Source organism: Rhinopithecus roxellana, chromosome 11, assembly GCF_007565055.1.
Source record: "Rhinopithecus roxellana isolate Shanxi Qingling chromosome 11, ASM756505v1, whole genome shotgun sequence".
NCBI classification, from domain to species: Eukaryota; Metazoa; Chordata; class Mammalia; order Primates; family Cercopithecidae; genus Rhinopithecus; species Rhinopithecus roxellana.
In genome coordinates, this window is record NC_044559.1 from 24623793 (window position 1) to 24645042 (window position 21250).

General features: G+C 43.5%; 3 pseudogenes; 1 reads left to right on the forward strand and 2 right to left on the reverse strand.

The window, feature by feature from the left end:
- Nucleotides 1-3295: 3295 nt before the first annotated feature.
- On the reverse strand, nucleotides 3296-4426 carry LOC104680732 (annotated as a pseudogene).
- A 409-nt stretch (nucleotides 4427-4835) lies between these two features.
- Nucleotides 4836-8150, reverse strand: LOC104680731 (annotated as a pseudogene).
- On the forward strand, nucleotides 7978-19637 carry LOC104680730 (annotated as a pseudogene).
- The last annotated feature ends 1613 nt before the right edge of the window (nucleotides 19638-21250 follow it).

A 21250-nucleotide genomic window follows, 5' to 3' on the forward strand; every position in this document is an offset into this window, starting at 1 on the left:
TCAGCTCACTGCAACCTCCGCCTTTCAGGTTCAAGCAATTCTCCTCCCTCAGCCTCCTGAGTAGCTAGGATTACAGGTGTCTGCCACCATGCCTGGCTAATTTTTTCTATTTTTAGTAGAGACGGGGTTTCACCATGTTGGCCAGGCTGGTCTCGAACTCCTGACCTCAGGTAATCCACCCACCTTGACCTCCCAAAGTGCTGGGATTACAGGCATGAGCCACTGCCCCTGGCCTAACAGGTAAATTCTTATATAGAGAACAGGTCTGAGGCAGAAGTTCATCTTTTTTAAAAAAGCAACGTTTCTAACAGCATGTGACTAGAGTAGGAGATGAAAGGGTAATTTTGGTGCACAGAGATATAAGCGGATGAGAAGGGAGGAGACATCAGGGTCCTGCAGAACTTTACATAGGTGATACTTACACTCACACAGGAGAATGAACATTGACCTTTCAAAAGCTTTTCCAAAAACAGAAGAGGAAGGAACACTCCTCAACTCATTCCATGAGGCTAGAATTGTCCTGATACAAAGACTAGTCAAAGACATCATAAGAAAACCATAGATCAATGTCACTTACAATAGCATTAAAAGGAATACTTAGTCATAAGACTTCTACAGTAAGAACTACAAAACATCATTGAAAGAAATCAGAGACCTAAATAAATGGAAAGACATCTCATATTCAGCATTGGAAGGCTTAACATGGTTAAGATGGCAATACTGGTTTGGGTGCAGTGGCTCATGCCTATAATCCCAGAATTTGGGGAAGCTGAGGTGGGAAGACTGCTTGAGCCGAGGAGTTTGAGACCAGTCTGGGGTACATGATGAGACCTTGTCTCTACAGAAAATTAAAAAATTAGCCAGGCGTAGTTGCGCACACCTGTGGTTCGAGCTACTTGGGAGGGTGAGGTGAGAGGATTGCTTGAGCCCAGGAAGTCAAGGTTGCAGTGATTGCTGCCTGGTACTCCAGCGTGGGTGAAAGGGGAGGGTGGGGAAGATGGCAATACTCCACAAATTGGTGTACAGATTCAATGCAATTCCTATCAAAATCCCAGCCTCTTTTTTTTTTTCGTTTTGTTTTGCAGAAGTTTACAAGTTGATGCTAAACACACATGTGACAGGATCAGGGCTCAGGCTCAGATCTGACCCTCAATCTGACACTCTCTGTGGAAAGAGCAGTCAGGAAATAACAGATAAATAACATCAAACTTGAAGGTTTGCCTAGGAGTGAGAGAAAAAACTCCCTTTGCCTAACTCCTAGGCTTCAAAGCTGTCTGGGCCCAGATGTCAATTTAGCTGCATCCTGGGTCAATGAGGCTTTTGTGCATTAAGCAAATAAATCAAATTACTAGAGTTTAAGCTGTGTTTTCTTTCAGTATTCCAAGGAATCACTTTTTGACCTTTGGAATTATTAGGTACTTGTCAATTCTGATACAATTAAGCTGGAGATATTGCAGATATGGGTGATAAATATGACTGAATAAAGTCTAAAACCATTCAAGACTGTTAAATGTGTTTGAGATTTAGGTGAAGAAGAAAGATCTTACAAAAATTATGAAGGCTATTAACAGGCTGAACATAACTTCGATTTGCCACATCTCAGAATCAGTAAGTACTCCTGTAAAAGCGTGAGGGAGGTAGTTAACTCATGTTAACTTATGTTAACAGGCTCCGTGTAATGATGCACAAGTTCACAGTAGTGCTGGGGATGTGGCATGTCAAAGGCCCAAATGCCTTTTAGTATGAAAGATAGGCCAAATCTAGTCAAGTTTTAGAATTACCTATACTTACTGTATTTCTATATTAGGTTATTTCATGACATTTATTTCATGACATTTTTTACCTAAAAATGAATCTGAATAGCTTTCTTTTCTTTCTTCTTGAGCTGTGGTCTAATTTTGTTGCTCAGGCCAGAGTGCAGTGGCACGATCACAGCTCACTGCAGCCTCGACCTCTCAGGCTTAAGTGATCCTCCCATCTTAGTAGTTGGGACCACAGGCATGCAACATCACGCTTGGTAATGTTTTCATTTTTTTTAGAGATGGAGTCTTGCTATATTGCCCAGGGTGGTCTCAAACTTCCAGGCTCCCATCCTCCCACTTCAGCCTCCAAAAATGCTGGGATTACAAGCACAAGCCACCACGCCTAGCTTTTACAGTTTAATTTCATAGGAACTTGTCCATGGTGGAGGAAATGCTGATAAAGGAAAGTAGAGAAAAATACACTTTATTTCCTATTTAAGTTGACCTTATTTTGTTTAACTATACTGATACTAATAAGGCAAGTATTCTATTAGTAAGTAACTATTAACATTCTATTAACTATACTGATAGGGCAAACATTCTATTAAGTAATTATGTATATTCTATTGAAACAAATTAGAAGCCTTCTAGATAAAAAAATATATAGAAAGGTTTAAACTGCTTGAAAATTAAAGGATAAATGACAAATATTTACATATCATAGAAAAGAATACTCAGATCGCACACAAAGAACTTATAAACACAGATAATAGTAAGATACAAAAACATCAAGCAAATGAAGATTAGTATCTTCAGAAATGTTTTATGTTTGGCAAAATCTCCTACAACAAATAGTAGGAGGCCGGGCATTGTGGCTCATGCCCGTAATCCCAGCACTTTGGGAGTCTGAGATGGGTGGATCACCTGAGGTCAGGAGTTCAAGACCAGCCTGACCAACATGGCGAAACTCCATTTCTACTAAAAATATGGAAATCAGCTGGGCGTGATGGCACATGCCTGCAGTCTCAGCTACTTGGGAGGTTGAGACAAGAGAATTGCTTCAAGTCAGGAGGCGGAGGTTGCAGTGAGCCGAGACTGCACCATTGTACTCCAGCCTGGGCGACAGAGCAAGACTCTGTCTCAAAAAAACAGTAACAACAACAACAAAAAACAAATATCACTTTCATACTTACGGTATAGTTCTTGGGATTGATTTTAACACCAGCTTTAGCACCCCCAGATGGCACATCTGAAAGAGAAGACTGATGATTGCCATTCCATATAAAGGTTACAAAAGTAAAATGACAGAAAGCACCACACAATTTTAGAAAAACGTGATTCTTTAAGCTTGAATTTCTGAAAGTTCAAGGAACAAACCTACCATCGTTTTCTAAACTGTACTTTAAACAACATTTCATTGAACAGGAATTGTTCAATAACATTGGCTAGCCAAGTTCATATATATATATATATATATTTTTACATAATAATTAAGCAATAATAATAAATACTTTAACCTCTAATCCATAGATTGCAAATACAACAATGATAGCTTATTTTGTTGGGGAACAGAAGTGGGTTGGGACAGAGGGAAAGGGAACAGGACTTTTGCTGAAAGGAGGGATGACAGGAACACAGGGCTGTGGGTGAAAAGAAGAACAAATAGAAGAAACCACAGAGAGGGTGGCTGGCCGGGGTGGAGAGGGCGGCTGGCCGGGGTGGGGCGGGCACCTCCCTGGCCCTGCTCCTGGACTCAGGTCTGGGTCCTGCCTGGGTGACCCCCTGCCAAGGCCCTGGCCTCTTCCCAGGGTGGCTGGCCCACTCCTAGAGCCTAGGACATCTGAAGGGTAGGGGTCCCAATGGCCTGAGAGGGTATGGGGCAGGGGCTGACCCACCTGGGCCCAAAAGCCACCATTTGGGAGCTGACATGCTGCCTAGAGAGAGCGTGCCCTGGGAAAGGGGCCCACTAGAGTTTCTCTCCTGAGAGGCCCCCATGCGGGTCGGGGCAAACAAGGGGGCTTTATCTGCCTTGAGGCAGCGCTCCCTAAGTGAAGCAGGTCTACCCCAGAAGCACAGGGGCTTGGTTGGCACCTGAACTTCCTGTGCGAGGCAGCACCTGCTCATGGAGCCCCTCAGCCTGCAGGCGCACACTTGATTTCCAAGTCCTGCCTGGGGACTTGCTAGGTGGGGGACAGACCTGGAACAGGACCCTAAGCCCACCGCCTCCTCATACCTGGCGGTCCAGGGCTCCCTGCCCAGTGGAGCCAGCACTGGCTAGCCAGGCCCCTCCTGCCTGATCCCCCGAGCCCAAGCTCCTCTCCTGCAGTGGTGCCGCCCTGCCAGGCAGGCAGCTCTGGGGGCACGGGCAAAGGAGAAGGGAGGGCTGCACCCCTCTGGGAATGGCTTTTCTGAGCCACTCAGTGGCTGGACTGGGGCTCTGGCAGGAGTTGGGGGCATTAACACCCCATCCTCCCCTGGGCTCCACCTCATCTGATGCTCCAGAACCCCTTGCCCAAAACCCCTACACACTCTGTTCTATACCTCAGCCCCTCTGAACACCCTGGCACCACGGGGCCCAATGCCTGTCCTCCCCTGAGAGGGAACAGCTCTGGAGCAACGGGCAGCGGGGTGCACTCCCTGCCATCAAGATTTGGTGCTTGGAGCTGGTAGAGGGCTGGTCGCATCTCTCTGGGGCACACCAGCTCCTGCTTCCCCAACCTACGGCTTTGGTGCAGAGCCCCAAGGGAGAGAGCAGGGGAGGTGGGTGGCGGAAGAAGGGGGGATCTGCGGCTCAGTTTGTGGCAAACACGTTTTTGTGTTTTTTTTTTTCCTTTTTTTCACCTTGTTCTTGTGTAAAAAGTGCACGAAAACTCGGCAGCCTATGCAAATATCAGCAGTGTTTCCTGGGGCGGAGGAACCGGGAGGGGCCGCAGGCCTGGCACCCAGCTTGCGACTGAAGGTGGCCTTGTATTGCTTAGAAACGTGTGTTTCAGTTTAAATACCAGACAGTAAAAATAGAGCTCGAGGACCACCTGCACTGTTGCCAAATCATTGCCAGAATGAACAGCTTAAATAAATAAACAATAGAAATATTTACTTCTCGATAAAAATCACAGTGAAACCATTTACCTTTCTTTGCATTATATATAACATATATTTGTAACGGGCCCGCTTGCCCAGGGCAGCGAGCTCCTCGCCGCGCGCGCGCGCCCCTCCATGATACCCTCCTCTAACTCCATCTGGCAGCTGTGGCACTTGAACTGCCAGGACCGGCTAGTCGGGCCAACCGGTCAGAGCGTCTGGGGCTCCCGCGGCGGCAGCGACCTGCCCTGGTCCCGGGGCGCCCGCCCTGCCAAAGGGCGCAAACAGCACTCTGCCTGCTCCCTGCGCGCCCTCGGGGCTGAAGCACCAGGGCCTGTCGGGCGACTGCGTGCTCGGGGAGTCGAGCGATGGCGTCCAGGCTTCGGGGCCCGCCGGCTGGCCAGGGCCGGGTAGCCTTGGTGCCCACAGGGCCGAGAGGCCGTGCCGCGGAGTCTGCCGGGCCTCTCTGCTGAAGTTCAGGCAGAGGCTGTGCGCTGGGGAGCGCGGAGGGAGGGAAGAGCCGACTGGGGACTGGGGCCGCCGGCGGGCAGTGGGCTGTCCGGGCTGGGCGAGGGCAGGCTCAGCGCGGCCCCGACGGGCTGTGCAGCTTCCGGAGTTTCGGGGCCTCGCCGGGGTCGGGGGAGCAACCCGGGGGTGTTCGCTAATTTGATGTACAGCGAGAAGGAGCGCTTGAGGCTGTTGGTATCCTGTAGGCGGTCTGAGAAGAGGTGCAGGCCACGCAGGCCCTGCTGCAGCGCGCTGGTGGCTGGGGGCGTTGGGGTTCCCTGCCCGCGCTCGGGCAGCCCTCCCTGGGAGACGCACTCCCGGTGGCAGCGCTCTCTGAGGTAGGTGGTGGCAGCCGTGGCGGCGGGGCCTCGGCCACAGGGCTGGGCGGAGGCTCCGGCGTCCTTGAGGGGGTGCCCTCATCGTCCGGGGGGGCGGTCAGCAGCTTCAGGCTGCGCTCCTACTCCAGCAGCTGGCCCAGGAAGTTAAAGTTGGGCGAGATGGACGGGCGCCGGTATTTCATGAACCTGTAGGCGTCGTTGGTGGACATGCCCATGGTCTTCATGATATAGGCGATGGCGATGGTTGCAGAGTGGGAGATGCCGACTAGACAGTGGAGGATGACTTGGCAGCTGGACAGCTTGGCTTTATAGATGAACTCGATAGACTTGTCCAGCCAGGGCAGCAGCTTTTCACAGTAGTTGTCGTTGATGGGAACCCGCATGAAGCGGCTCTGGTAGATGAAGTCAGGCTTGGGGCAGGAGTTGCTGGCATTGAGGACGTAGCTTATTCCATTCTGCGTCATCAGATCCTTGTTCAGGGCGTCTTTCGGTGAGCCCAGGTAGAGGTGAGGCAGGATGCAGATCAGGCTCACGCTGGGCAGGGCAGGCAGGGATGGAGAGGCTCATGGGTAGCAGGGCAGCAGGCTTGCCCTGGCAGAGGCCAGGGAAGCAGGAGGAGAAGGTGGCGAAGCCCCCCGCGAGGATGGCCACGCTGTCAGAAGCAGCCGTCCAGCTTGCTCAGCAGGATGGAGAGGAAGCTGTATGCAGCCAGCACGCTGGCGTCCCGCGTGCTCTGGTCATAGACCACCACGTCCTGTGGCTCCGTGGCCTCCACCTGGCTGCGTGAGGCCGGCCGGATGAACTCCACAGTGGTCACCTTGCCCTTCTGCAGCCGCCACTTCGCCAGCTTGGAGCAGCAGATGTTGACGGAGCTGAGCACATGCCAGCTGTTGTACTCCAGGAAGAAGCGGCTATCGATGACCAGGCCGCCCCGCAGCAGGCTGGCCAGCTTCTTGACGTCCATCACCTTCCTCAGGAGTCGGTCTCCGGCCATGGTGGGCCAATGGGTGGTGGGGAGGGTGACCCCTGAAGTGAGGAGGGGCTGTTGGGATGGCCCAAGTGTGGCCCTGCGCTGGGAGTGACCTAGCACAGGTGCCGGACCTCGTTCGCGCTCGCCTCGGGGGCGCTCCGGGGGAACCGCGCTGCGCTCAGGGCGCCAGCTCGGCTGCGCAGTCCATGGGCCCTTTGGCGGGGGCCCGTGCAGCCGGGGCAGGGGCGGGGGTCTAATATATAATCAGTGCTCTTTATAACTTCTAAAAGATAATAGGTTATTTACTATCCTTCGACTATAATTTGGTCTTATTTACAGAATGCGTTAAGGAATTGAAAACAAAGATCTAGACTTAAAATCCAATTAGCTCCTATTTTAAAAAATCCCCCACGTAAAAAAAGGCTAAATTGTAATTTAGACTAATTGAAAAATGATGCAGGTCTTAAAGAGTACGACTTAAAAAAATTAGTTCTGATAAGGTATATTTCTATAGCATCTTAACAGTAACCATATGTGTAAACACATTTCCCCAGAGTTCTCATAAGAAAGGCGATCACTTACCAACCACTGCACACTTGTATGTGATCAGAGAAGCCAAAGTTTTTACTTCATCTACACTCACATCAGTGCTGTAACGGGTACCTGGTGGTGTTTTTTAAAAAAATGTGTTGGGGTGGGTGAGAATGAAGGGGAACAAACTTCAGTAAGTTTCAAAAAAGAAAGCTACAAATTGAAAATATCTCCTTCTTACATTTTACACCCAAGCTATGTCCAAAAACACTTGAAGCAGCTCATATGTTAGAACACCATGAAAAATGAATATAAAACGTTTTAAAAAGCTGCTAATAACAGTAATTATGATTTGACACGACAAAAATCACTCTGCAATGAATTTTTTTTACACTTTCCAGAAGGCTTTTTTATGTTTCTTTTACCTTTTGGTTTGGGTGACTCCGGGGTGGCCAGGACCAAATGTGTCTCCTTCTGGCTTTTTGCACCGCACCAAGTAACCCGCGCCAGGCCGCACAGCTGCCCTGGCCTTTCGGAAGGACTAAGGCGAGCACGGTGTACGCTGCTCCGGAATCCCACCGCGGGAGTTGAGGCAGCGGGTTCTAAGGGCAGGATGGGGCGGAATCGTGAGGGATGCGGACCCGTTGGAAGGCACCGCCCAGACGGTGCCGACGCCCGCACTCAGCTGTTGACGAGTCTTTCTTCTAGCTCTCCCTTGAAAGCCGTCCATGCGCCGGTCTCTTTTTTTCTGCCTTTTTGTTTCCCTCCGGAGAGTCGGCGCGACGGTGAATTTCCGTTTCCGGCGGTGTCCAAGTGGACCTGATGGGTCGCAGTTGTGAACAGGCTCGGTGCGCGTCCTGGGCTAGGCGGCAGTGGGGTCCCTGGCTCTGGGGCACTGGGAAGATCGCGAGTGGGAAGGCCCTCCCCTGGGTCACCGGGTCATCTTTGCTCCTGAGGAGCAGCATATTTCGCATCTGCCGGAGGTGTGCCCGGGGTTGTTGGGAGAGTGACGGAATGAATTGCTGCAGAGAGCCGGTACTGGGAGGGAAGATGTCGAGGAGACGTCGTTTCCTGGCGACGTGGCCCCGGCAGGCGACTTAGACCTAAACGAAATCTGTTGACCCCAAATTGTGCTTTTCCCACGAAGAAGAAAAGGGAGACATTAGTACAAGTTCGAAACTAAAATATGGTAGAGAAGCAACATAACCTCTGAAATAACACAGCGATTCAGTTTCAAAGCATTCCTAGTGCCCAGCTCTCCCAACTCCCGGCCAGTGTTCCTTGACATATGGTGATACATAAAGACTTTCTGTTTCCGCTCGTGTGTGTGTCTGTGGGAAGCCTCTGACTCACCTCTATGCTCCAGTAGCACCCTGTGCAGCCTTGCAGTGTATCCCTTATTGCATGGCACGGAAGATACTAGTTTGGATTTCCTTTGCAAGTCAGATCATAGCTATATCCATTTATTGGCACAGTGGCTAGCGCATCATAGATAGACACAAACATTTACTAAGCAGAATTAATACAGGACCTTAATTGAATGAAATGCACCCTGCGCCGCTTTTTTTTTCAACCAAGCTGTCATATTTTATGCAGCCAAACATCCTTAAAAAACTCACTAATTCAGTGAGTACCAATTTATTGGCCACAGATTCCCAGGTATCTCAGAAATCACTGGAAGGGTCTCTGTAAGTCCATGGGGTCTCCAGGCATCATCTAGAACCAGTCATATCTCGCACATACAGATATTGCTATTTTTAAAATGTATGTAGATAAGTTGTAATTTAGGAGTTTTACAGAGTTAACAGGTACTAAAAGTAATACTGTGATCATATTGGAAGTTCATAAAAACATTTTACATTTTTTATTAAAATTTAAGTTTTAGTTTAAGTTAGGAAACCACTTCATTAGTCCAGTTGATATCTAGGTCTGAGCTGTCAAGTATGGTAGCCACATGTGACTATTTAGAGTTAGAATGAAATTAATTGAGAGTTCATTTTTTCAGTTTCTCTAAGTACATTTTAAGTAACCACACGTGGCTAATGGCTAAAATGACTGAAAAGTACAGATATAGAATATTTCCATCCTTGGAGAAATAGATAGTGCTGATGTTGACATTTAAGATGAATAAAAAGTAACTTAACCATAAAATGTAACCTTAGCAGAGGTAACTCATCTAATTTATAGCATAAAAGAGATAAGTGAAATTTCTACCCGTGTTCAGTGAACAAATACATCATCTCTTCATGAAGAAATAAATGAAATTTAATGTTTTTTCCCTGGGTATTGCCTGGATTATAAAATGCTTCTCCCACCTCCTTACCCTAACCTTCTTCCTTGTAGGTTAGAGTTACTTGTTATTGGTAAATAGCCACTATGGAGACTAAGGATCAGAAGAAACACAGAAAGAAAAACAGTGGACCCAAAGCTGAAAAGAAAAAGAAGCAGCATCTGTAGGATCTCCAGCTAGGAGACAAAGATTCCCGGAAGAGAAATCCCAAAGCTTTTGCAGTTTAGTCTGCTTTGCGGATGGCTCGATCTTTTCACAGGTATGTTTAACTACAGTCTGATGGTTCTTCCATTGATTCTTTTTAAATGGTAGGAGTCTCTCACAGGTGACATTTGGATTCACAAGTCTAGTCCAGCTCCAAAGGACATGGAGATGCATGCTGTGTGGCTGTTACCAAAATGTGAGAAGCTTTGCCATAGAAGCTGCCTTGCCTCCAGCATCTGCACTTGGTGTTTCTTGCCCAAGATACAAGAATTTATAGAATTTGTTTGTTCCTAAACTTTAAACTGTTTCTATGGTGATAGGTTTGCTTCCCCCTCTAGATATGTTTTACAAAGTTGTAATATAAAATACAAAAGTTACAATACTTACTACTAACATAGCTTTATTTAGTGAGTCCTTGTGATATTCTTAGCAGTGGACTTTAAACATTATTCAACTAAATGCTTCCAGAAGCCTTACCAGAGTAGGAAGCATTCTTGCCCTCTTTCTATGGAGAAGAGAACTGAGGTCAAGAAAAGCCAAGTGACCTCCAATCATATAACCAGTAATTAGGAGAGCCAAATTTAACTCCAGAGCCTCTGCTCTTATCTGTTATGATGCACTGCCTCAGTATTTATCTTTTGGTTTTTAAAAAACTATGAAAATCATTCATAAAACAGATTTAAGGAATGTTTAATTTTCAGCTCTCTATACTATTGAAGTCATCTTGTTACATCTTTATCGAACAGCAATTATTTATATGGGGGTCAGAAGTTAATAAATGACAAGTTAATTATATTTATATATTGTCTGTTGCACTCTATAAAATATACTAAAGTACTCATATATATAAGTATACTAAAAAATTATCTACTTATAAGGTTGATACCTTTTACTCTATTTTGAAAGTGGGTGGTTTACTTTTTCCTTTTCTTTTTTTTTTTTTTAATGAATAGGACTCTGGATTTGAAGACAAAAAAGCATCATATTCCAGTGGTTGATTGAACTCCACTAGAGCCCCCACCAATAGTGGCAGTGGTGACGGGGCCTCCGAAGTTGGAAAGAGCACTTTGATGCAATGCCTCATTCGGAACTTCACCCGGCAGAAGTTGACTGAGATCAGAGGCCCTGTGACTATCGTGTCAGGTAGGAGATGCCGTCACAGACACAAAGTTGGCGTGGCTGTCATCATCTGAGGGACATGCGTGTGTTTGTTGTTTTCTTGAGTGGAACATGTTAAATATTGTCATATCATGTTACATCTCTTATACTTTTACTAAGTTAGCTATAACTTCAGAAAAGGGTAAGTTCCCAGAGATAAGAGTGTATTATATATCTTATCCTGACTGCTCTATGGCTTTGCCAAGCATATTCCTTGGAAGGGCCTAGCAGGCCTGGTCACTGTGAACACATCATTTAACACATAGCACGTACCTCCTATGTGCCAGGTGCACATGCTTGCCCTTATGAAGCCACATCCTGGTGGAAGTGGGTGTTTTCTCTTTTTCCTATGAGAATTTGTCAGGTTTGGGAGATGGTGACCTTTCCAAGTTTGAGGAAAGATGAAACAAACTTCCAGTGGTGGAATGGCAATGTGCACTCTGAAATCTCTTGTTATTGCAATAACATAGTTGGATTGAGTCTTTTCTTTATCTTTGGAGCATCCATATTTTCTTTTCCTTTTTTTGAGACAGAGTCTTACTCTGTGGCACAGGCTGGAATGCAGTGGTGTGATTACAGCTCATTGCAACCTCAAGCACCCAGGCTCAAGCAATCCTCCTACCATAGCCTCCTGAGTAATGTATGCCACCATGCCTGGCTAATTTTTCTTTTTTTTTCTTTCTTTTTTGGTTTTGTAGAGATGGGGTTTCCCCACATGGCCCAAGCTGGTCTCAAAAGTCCAGGGCTCAAGGGATCCACCTGCCTTGGCCTCCCAAGGTGCTGGGACTACAGGTGTGAGCCACTGTGCCCAGCCCATATTTTCTTGACCATTTTCTTATTACCTTAACTTAGAAATGATTATCGTTATGAATATTCTGTTGCATTATGTTTGAGGATGTTTTTAGTGATAGTGGGACTATGGGAAGTTTTGATAGAGGTGAAGACATGGTCCTGCAGCTGAACAGCAGGATCGTGGTTATCATGGAGCCTGTCGAGTCAGAATTTTCCCTGTTTGAGCACTTTTATTCATCTGGGTAGACTTTTGATGTTATTTAAATTTAGAACACAGCAAGAAAAACAGGATGGAATTTATTTTATTTTACCAGTAAATATGAACTTCTGGTACACTCCTGTAAATGTATATGGTGTTTTACTGGATGCAGTTAAAAAATGAAAGTTAGAGTTGATGCTCAGAGTTTTTTCAGGGTTTAAAGTTAAATTTTCATCTTTTCACTTATAGGTAAAAAGCGCAGACTCGCCATTACTGAATGTGGGTGTGACATTAACATGATGGTTGATCTGGCTAAAGCAGCAGATCTGGTAAGTCAGCAGGGGCAGCCTGGGGTGCTGATGGAGACTTACAGCGTTGTGGTAGGTGATTTACCCCGTGAAGGGAAGAGAGCTTTATGGTTATTAAAGGAATCATGGTCATCATCAGGGATACAGTAGATGTGACTGAATTGATGATGATAGTAATAATGGTAATAAATGTTGTTATATTAATAATACAAATGGAACGTGCACAATGAAATGTATTCCAAAATCTAAAAGCAAATCACAGGATGGAGAAAACCTTTAGTGAACATAGCTAATAACAGCACATTAACATGCATACATATAATGTACAAATATATCATAGTAAGTACCGTTTCTTCTTGGACCCTTTCTGGCACTGTGCTAACTGCTTTCTACAAATTTAGCTTACATAAACCCTTGATACACCCTTGAGATGAGTAGGTATTATCTGTAGTTTACATAAGATGAAATAGAGCCTCCCAGCAGTTAAGTAACTTGTGTGAAGATGGGACCCTTGTTCCTGATGGTTCTAGAACCTTCATCCTTAATGATAATAAGTACATGAATTGCCTGAAGAATTGGTCAGAGTTTATCAATAGAAAATGTAGACAGTACTCAGTGTGTGGAAAATGTACATGCTCTTGCATTTATGGAAATGATAATGTTCACTATTCCTGATATTCTATTAACTATCTTTTAAATTAACAAAAGTAAAATACAAATTAGCAAAAAAAAAAAAAAAAAAAAAAAAAGTCCAGACGCAGTGGCTCACGCCTGTAATCCCAGCACTTTAGGAGGCTGAAGTGGGCAGATCACCAGAGGTTGGGAGTTTGAGACGAGCCTGACCAACATGCAGAAACCCTGTCTCTGATAAAAATACAAAATTAGCCGGGTGAGGTGGTGCGTGCTCTGTAATCTCAGCTACTTAGGAGGCTGAGGCAGGAGAATTGCTTCAACCCGGGAGGCAGAGGTTGTGGTAAGTCGAGATTCCGCCGTTGCACTCCAGCCTGGGCAACAAGAGCGAAATTCCATCTCAAACAAACAAACAAAAAAAAAAAAGCAAAAATATAAGCCATATTGATTAGGAAGTGTGGGGTGACAAATACCTTGGCTTTTTCATTTTTATTTAGTTTTTTCTAGAGTTACAGATTTTATACTTCGGCCCAGGAAGACTCCTAAAATATAAAGTAAAAAGTAATACAGATTTTAAAGTTGTGCCATTGTAATGTCAGAAAACTAAATAACATTCAAATTTTGAACATGCAATGCTACTATTAGTAAAAATAAGTGTAATTAATGTAAAGTTGTGTAAAGATTACTAAATCTTGTATACTTGAAATGATTGAATAGTTCATGGAAGTCATTTGTTTCTCTTTTATTTAAAATGTAGCAAGTTTCTGATTTTAAAGACATACATATTAAGAGATGCCTTTACTTTTTTATTTTTATTATTATGGATACATAATAGTTGTACATATTTATGGGGTACGTGTAGTATTTTGATAGAAGCATACAATGTGTGATGATCAAACCAGGGTAATTCAGATATCCATCACTTCAAACATTTATCATTTCTTTGTGTTGGGAACATTTTAATTTATTCTTTTAGTTCTGAATTATATAATAAATTATAGTCACCCTATTGTGCTGTTGGACACTAGAATTTATTCTATGTAACTGTATTTTTGTACCTGTTAACCTTTCCCTCTTTGTTCCTCCCTCCCTGCTCCCCTTCCCAGCCTCTTAACCATCACTGAGGGAGATGCCTATGTAAATCTTTTTCAGATTTTCAAAAGGAGCACACACATTTGGTAAAGCACTCTAACTAATGCAGGGTACACACAATGCGCATTTTCTCTTTCCTTGCTCTAACCGCTGGTCTCTCAGGTCCATGCAGAGCAGTATCCTTCCAGATACATATAAACACACATGGCACCCTTTAAAAACACAAATGGTAGCTTATTTTACACACTCTTCTATGCTTTGCTTTTTTCATGTAATATATCTTGGAGGTATATAATCAGTAAGTACTGTAGCTCTGCCTCTTTCTTTTTAATATAATATTCCATTCTATGGAGGCACCATAATTTATTTAGCCTAGCTTATGTTGATTGCTCTGCTCTGCGTTGTCAAAGCCTCCTGACTACAGCAAAGGCACACACAATACGTGGATTTGGGTGTGTACGTGCGTGTGTGGATTAGGGGAGTAACACTGGCTTAGATGACAAAGATTGGTGGCTGAGGGACTGTTTGCTCCCTGTTCTTCCTGACCCTACAACCAGCTGCTTGCCCCTTGGCACCCTGCGGCATCAGATGTGGTGTGAGGATTTTCCACCTGTTCTTCGAGCTGGTCCAGTGTTGCTGGAGAGCTCTGCTTGCTGCCTCGGTCTGCAGTGGCAGTTGTGCTTTCCTACAAGCCCAACTTCATATATTCTATGGTTTTGGGTTTTGAATGTTTCCTAGTTTAATCAAAGATGGGCATTTCTGTTTCCATTTTGTGTTATTTTTAGTTATCCATGGAAGGGTAAAAACAGAACTATCTTTAATATTAAAACTAGAAGTTTCCAGGAATCAATTCTGAAATTTGCATCTTTGAAGTGTCTTAATTTTAAAAGTTGGTCTTATCTGCTTTTATTTTCTTATAGACTACGATTCATCATAATCTTACTGTTTTTTGACTTATTTCTACACTGGTAGCTATTAAAAAAATTTCTGAGCAATTGAGTTATACAAATTAACGTACAAGATAGAGGTGTACATTGCATACTTCCCAGCAAAAAACAGATTTTTTTTTTTCGTGAGGAGATTGAAAGAAGAGGTTGGTTTTCTGTACATATTAAATATATTTCATTGATTATATATTTCATTGATTATCACTTTCTTCGCATTCTTTGAATGTCAGAGACCTGTTATTTGACTTAAAAATACGTTATGGAAAACTTCATTTCTTTAAATTAGGATTTCTTAGGTAAGGGCCAGGTTAGACCCAGCCTTTTCTGAGTTACTTCTCATGCATTAGAATTCTTAAAATGGAAGTTTATATCCTAGTGGGCATTGTCTTATGGTTGCCTTTTAAGCAAGTCAGAGGGTGGTGGTTTCTCTGGGTGATGCCTGTGTAGTCATTTGATTTAGTCTGCAGTGGGACTTTTCTGTCGAGGGCCAGATAATAAATATTTTCGGCTTTGTGAATCGTATCTTTTGCAGCTACTTAGCTCTGCAGTTGTAGTGCACAGGCAGCCATAGACAATATGTAAATGAATTAATGTAGCTGTGTTCCAATAAAACTTTAGTGACAAACACAGGTGATGGGCTGGATTTGGCCCGTGGCCATTTGCCAACCCCTAGTGTAGGTGGTCTGCTTTGGTAGTTTCTTTGAGAAATGATGTGTTCTGCTTGTAGGTACTGATGCTTATAGATGCCAGCTTTGGGTCTGAAATGGAAACCTTTGAGTTTCTAAACATCTGTCAAGTATATGGCTTTCCTAAAATTATGGGAGTTCTCACCCACCTCGACTCCTTCAAGCATAATAAGCAACTGAAGAAGACAAAGAAGCGATTAAAACACAGGTTCTGGACAGAAGTTTTCCTGGTGGGAAGAGAAATAATTGTTAGATACTAACAGTGTAATCCTTTTAAAATAGACTGAAGAGGCCAGGCACAGTGGCTCATGCCTATAATCCCAGCACTTTGGGAGGCAGAGTCGGGCGAATCACTTGAGGCCAGGAGTTTCGAGCTCAGGGCAATATGGCCAAACCCCGTCTCTACTAAAGATGCAAAAATTAGTCGGATGTGGTGGCACACACCTGTAATCCCAGTTACTCTGGAGGTTGAGATGTGAGAATTGCTCGAAGCTGGGAGGCAGAGGGTGCGGTGAGCTGAGATTGCACCACTGCACTCCTGGGTGACACAGTGAGACTCCATCTCAAACAAACAAAAACACTGAAGAGACGTTACTAAACGTCTCTCTAGGATTTGCCTCCTGAATTCCCTTTGTGTATGTGTTCCCAGTCTCTGGAAGGTTTCCCTCAAGAGAGCGCTTATTCTGGGCCTCTTGGTGTATCTCATTTGTCTCTGTACCTGCTGCACCAGGCAGTGTTTGGCTGTTTTGGGGTTGGGACTTAATAGAGTACATCAGAAGTTTCTCCCAGTTACAGGACCAGGCACTGCCCCTTCCTTTCCATACTGCTCTGGTCCGTCGGCCACAGAATAGTTTCTGTGTCCAGAGGCCTCACCTCCCTCTCCTCACTATACTTAGATGGATGCCCCTGCTTGGTTGCAGAGCAGTCTGCCTCTGTGGGGTTCTAATAAGTCCTGAAAGAAGCCAGCAAGGCTCAGGACAGCAGCTTTGCTGGAAGTCTCCCTTCTTAGGATTGCTTCTTGTTTAGAGCTTTTATTTTGTTGCAGTATTGATGAGAACTTAATTGAAATTTAATTTTTAATTTTCCTTTAATGTTTAGGGTGCCAAGGTGTTCTACCTTTCTGGAATGGTACATGGAGAATATCAAAACCAAGAAATCCACAATCTGGGCCATTTTATTACAGTTATGAAGTTTAGGCCTTTCACATGGCAGGCTTCTCACCCTTATATCCTGGCAGACAGGTAAAAAGTGATTGTAAATTTTTTCTTCCTGGGCCATATATTTCAAAGCTAAAAAGGCTAGAAAAAGAACAGTGATAGGATTTATTTTGTGCCTGTTTGAATAGTGGGGGTAGAAGTGTAGTTGATGGAAAATGTCTACTTATGTCATTGCTCAAAGATGCTGTGCCTTTGGGAGTAAATTAATTATGAGATGTTTAGGAAAATGGAAAGACTTGGAAGCATTTAAGTCTACAGGATGTGGCCCCATCCTACATTCAGTCTTAGTTTTCAGTGATGCTGACTTCGTGCCCGGGTGCTTGAGTCCTTCATGTGTGCCTTGGGTTTCCTTCCTTTGTGCTCTTCCTTGTGCTGTGATTTTTCTCAGCCTGGAATACCCTTTCTCCACCTGTCAGAATCCAAGCCACAGTAAAAATCCCAGAGCACAGGCTCACCCTCTTCCAGAAAGGGATTTTCTGAATATGTTTTTCACTCTTTGTTGACCGCAGGTGGACGTCATCTCCCTGTCTGGTGTCTTAAGGAATGAATGTCACTTTCAGCCTAGAGACACAGTTGTGTGCCTGCCCCTTTTCCTCTGCTGGATGGTGAATGGTGCTTCCTTATTTCTGCATTTTCTAGTTTTCTGAATGACGTGCTTAGTGGACAAGAGTGTGATGAGTCACTGACACATGAAAGGAGGTATAGGAACTTTTGGCATTGATTTCTGCTGTATGATTGAGTTTATTTTTCTAGGATGGAAGATTTGACAACCCAGAGGATATCTGAACAAACATGAAATGTGACTGGCAGGTGTCACTTTATGGTTATTTAAGAGGAGCACACTTGAAAAGTAAAAACCAAATTCACATGGCAGGTATTCTCTTGTTGCAGAACATACTAGAATTACACATAGGATTCTTGGGATGACTTCATTCCTCAGGAAAACTGAAAAATGACCAAACAAGGGAAGATGGCCTTGCTGGAGGTTTTAAAAGTAACCCAGCTATGTGTAGGCCTGCAAAGGCGTTACCGAATCCCCTCTTCTCTGACCTCTTGTCTTGTAGCTAGAGGGCCACTGTTCCAGTGTGGCACGATGCCCTTCTTTAGGGTCATGGTTTAAACCCTTGGACTGTGGATCGTTTTTAACCCCCAAGTCACCAGTAGATACTCACTGACTTCTTGTCAGCTGAAGCTTGCTTTTTGGGTCCTGTCTTCCAGGGATAGGAGATTTTGCCATGAGTGACATCAGTTTCCTCCCAGACCTTTGTACTCTTCCTGAACAATGAAAGAAGTGCTGTTTAAATAAGAAGGAGAAGCTGGTTTATGCGCCTCTTTCTGGAGTTGGGGGTGTGCTGTATGACAAAGATGCTGTCTATGTTGACCTTGGTGGCAGCCACGGTTTTCAGGCACGGGTGAGATGGGAGTCATTGCTCTGAACTCTGATTATTCTTTCTGAATGTATTTTTTAACTAAAAATGTAATGTACTCAATTTTTATTTATTGAAGATTTTTCTCTTATAATAAAGGCCCAAATGCATATTGTAAATATGTAGAATAAAAAGAATAGCTTTTTTTTCATTGTACCAAGCAGAAGCATCCTGTCCTCCATACCTCCTTGATCCGTGACCCCAGCATGGGCCCTGCTGCCAGTGTGGCACCTGCATGGCTTATCTCCATTTCTACAAAACCAGTGTGCTTTCCAGCTCTCGTTGGTCTTTTTCTTTTTCTCATTCACAATGGTCTCCTCATTCTTTATTTTAAAGCGGCTTTCCAATGTTTATTTCTTAGTTCTGAAATGGAATTTTATTGGGTTAAAATCAGGGTTATTTTAAAATGTTAGAAAAGCTAGCATTGTTGTAGGATTGGAACTGAGATTTTTCTAGCTAGGTGTTTAGGTTATCAGGTTATATTCTCCCTGACCTTTGGAAAAGTTTAATGGAGATGGGGATCCATTTCAAGCTTTGTTGTAAGGATTTTCTTCTCTGGTTTTTGAGGCATTAAGAAAGGTTTTCAGGAAATGTGTCTAAGATAATTTTGAGAACTGAGTGAAACCAGTGTCTCTCCAGGATCTTTGTGCTTTCCTCACCTGCCCTTTCTTGGTGGTCTTGACAGGACGAGGTGGGCCCACCCATGAGCTGGTCCAGAGTCTCATCTCCACCCACTCCACCATTGATGCCAAGATGGCTTCAAGTCGGGTGACGCTGTTTTCTGATTCCAAGCCACTTGGGTCAGAGGCTATAGATAATCAAGGGGAAGTCTGCTTTTTTTCTATTTATAATGAAAAGATATACTACAGAAGATCATATCACCCATAATTCTGCGATCATAACACATTTTGGTGGGATTCACTCTATGTTGCTTTGTTTTTCTTTGTGTGTGCATGTATCTCTGAGGGCTCTTCACTTACCTGACATTACGAGGAGATCTTTTCTTGAAATAAAATACAGGATGCGTTTTTCAACAGACCCCAAATATTCCTCAGATACCACGCCATCTTCCATAGATTGCTTTTTTGTTTATTAAGAGATTTGAGGCCACTTGGCTTTCATTTGGTGGCCAAAACACTAGAGCAGAGTTAGGGAGTTTGTGGCTATCCAGAAACCACATGCCTTGTCTCTGAAAGTTTTATTTAGATTATGTTGTATTATCTCCCATGGGTAGGTTTCCACTGATGTATGGCTTATATGAATTATTTTTCAGCCTGGCTTAGAAGTTTGTATACCTTTATACATAGTGGATGTTTGCAAAACATTGATTTTGTTGTATTGATTTATGACGCCCAGTAAAATTTATCTAAAAGTTTTGAGATAATCTAGTATGTAATTTGTTACAATGTGCATAAACTACCTACCTCAGTGCCTGACATAAAGAGTATTATTAGCTGTTTTCATTTTGCGTATCCTTCTAGTCATCCTTGTCTACAAGAATACTCTCGTCTAATATAGTTACAGTTAAAATACATAATTTTATTTCTATATTATGAACATTTTGTTTTCTATATAGTCTTTATGTAGTTGTCATTTTATTGTTACCGGTGTTTTTTTTTGTTATTGTGTTTTTTTTTGTTTTTGTTTTGAGATAAGGTCTTACTTGGTCTCCCAGGCTGGAGTGCAGTGGCGTGATCTTGGCTCACTGCAGCCTTGAACTCCCAGGCCCAAGTGATCCTCCCGCTTCAGCCTCACAAGTAGCTGGGACTACAGGAGTGCACCACCACTCCTGGCTAATTATTTTTTATTTTGTTCTAGGAACGAGTTCTCACTATGTTGCCCAGGCTAGTCTTGAACTCCTGGGCTCAAGGAATCCTTCCACCTTGGCCTCTCAAAGTCCTGCGATTACAGGTGTGAGCCACTATGCCTGGCCTATAATTGCTGTATTCTAACTTATCCATCTCTTATGGTATGATTTTTCATTTTATCTAATTTATGCTTTCATACTTTATTATATCATGCTATGTTAAATAGCTTCTTATAGTTTTCTTTTATCCAGTGATTTTAGCCTCCTGATAATCTTCTCTATCAGTTATGGCACTGGTGACTTAAAATGGATGTTCTTCCTCTATCATTCCTTATACATTTGTTACCTGGCATTTTTGACAAAGAGCTTTCATTTTTCCTCTTTATTTTGGTATCACTACTGACTAGTGCACTTGCATTTTATCCCTTGGGTTATTTTCCATCACTGTCATTGTTCTTTCTGATGCCTATGCTGTCCCAGATTCAGCCGCAGGAGCCTTCAGCCTGTCTCCTGTGTCCTCTCAACTGTCTCTGTTAGTCTTTGAGCATTTCTTACTTTCTGACAGAACAAGAGGATCCAGGCTCATGTTGCCCTCTTCCTGCCTTGGGCCTGGACTCAGCCATTTCTCTTAAGGATCATGTGTTTTTAGCTTAGAAATTAATCAGCTTTCCAAAAGATCTACAAAACACTAACTTCCCTGTTGAGCAATTGTTTTCTACAATTAGATTTTTTAAAAAAGGTTTATTCCTTTATTCTCGCTGTAAGTTCTTTTGAAGTGTGGTGTTAGGGAACCATGCCTGAGTTTGCTTATTAACTCCTCCAGTGTTGATCAGATCATTTTTTCCCTATGCTCTGTCATCTTCAACATCTTAAACAATTCCTTGACATTTTTCTCTTTCTTTGTATTTTCATTGACTATATTGTCATTTCTAGATTAGCTGGTTAATGTACAAATCGAATTATTTTGCATTTCCTTGGTAATATAGGCTGTTGATGCTAAAGGAGGAAAAACAAATGGACTTAAAAACTGGTCAGATGCATCGGAAAGCCATTTTTGGAGATGATTCTATGCTAACATCCTCTCTCCTTTCTTGATCTCTTAATTTTTTTTTCTTACCCAAGTATATACAGGTTGATTTTGTCTTTCTAGAAGATCCAAGATCTTTAGTTTAGAGATATATTCTCTTAATGTTAACTGGTATTAGAATAGCCTTTTCTGTATTTATTTCAATACATTTTGAGAGTAGAAATGATTATATTTTCTTTTAACTTGTGAAGTAGAGCATGGCATACAAATGTTGTATTCACAGTATTTCAAAAAATT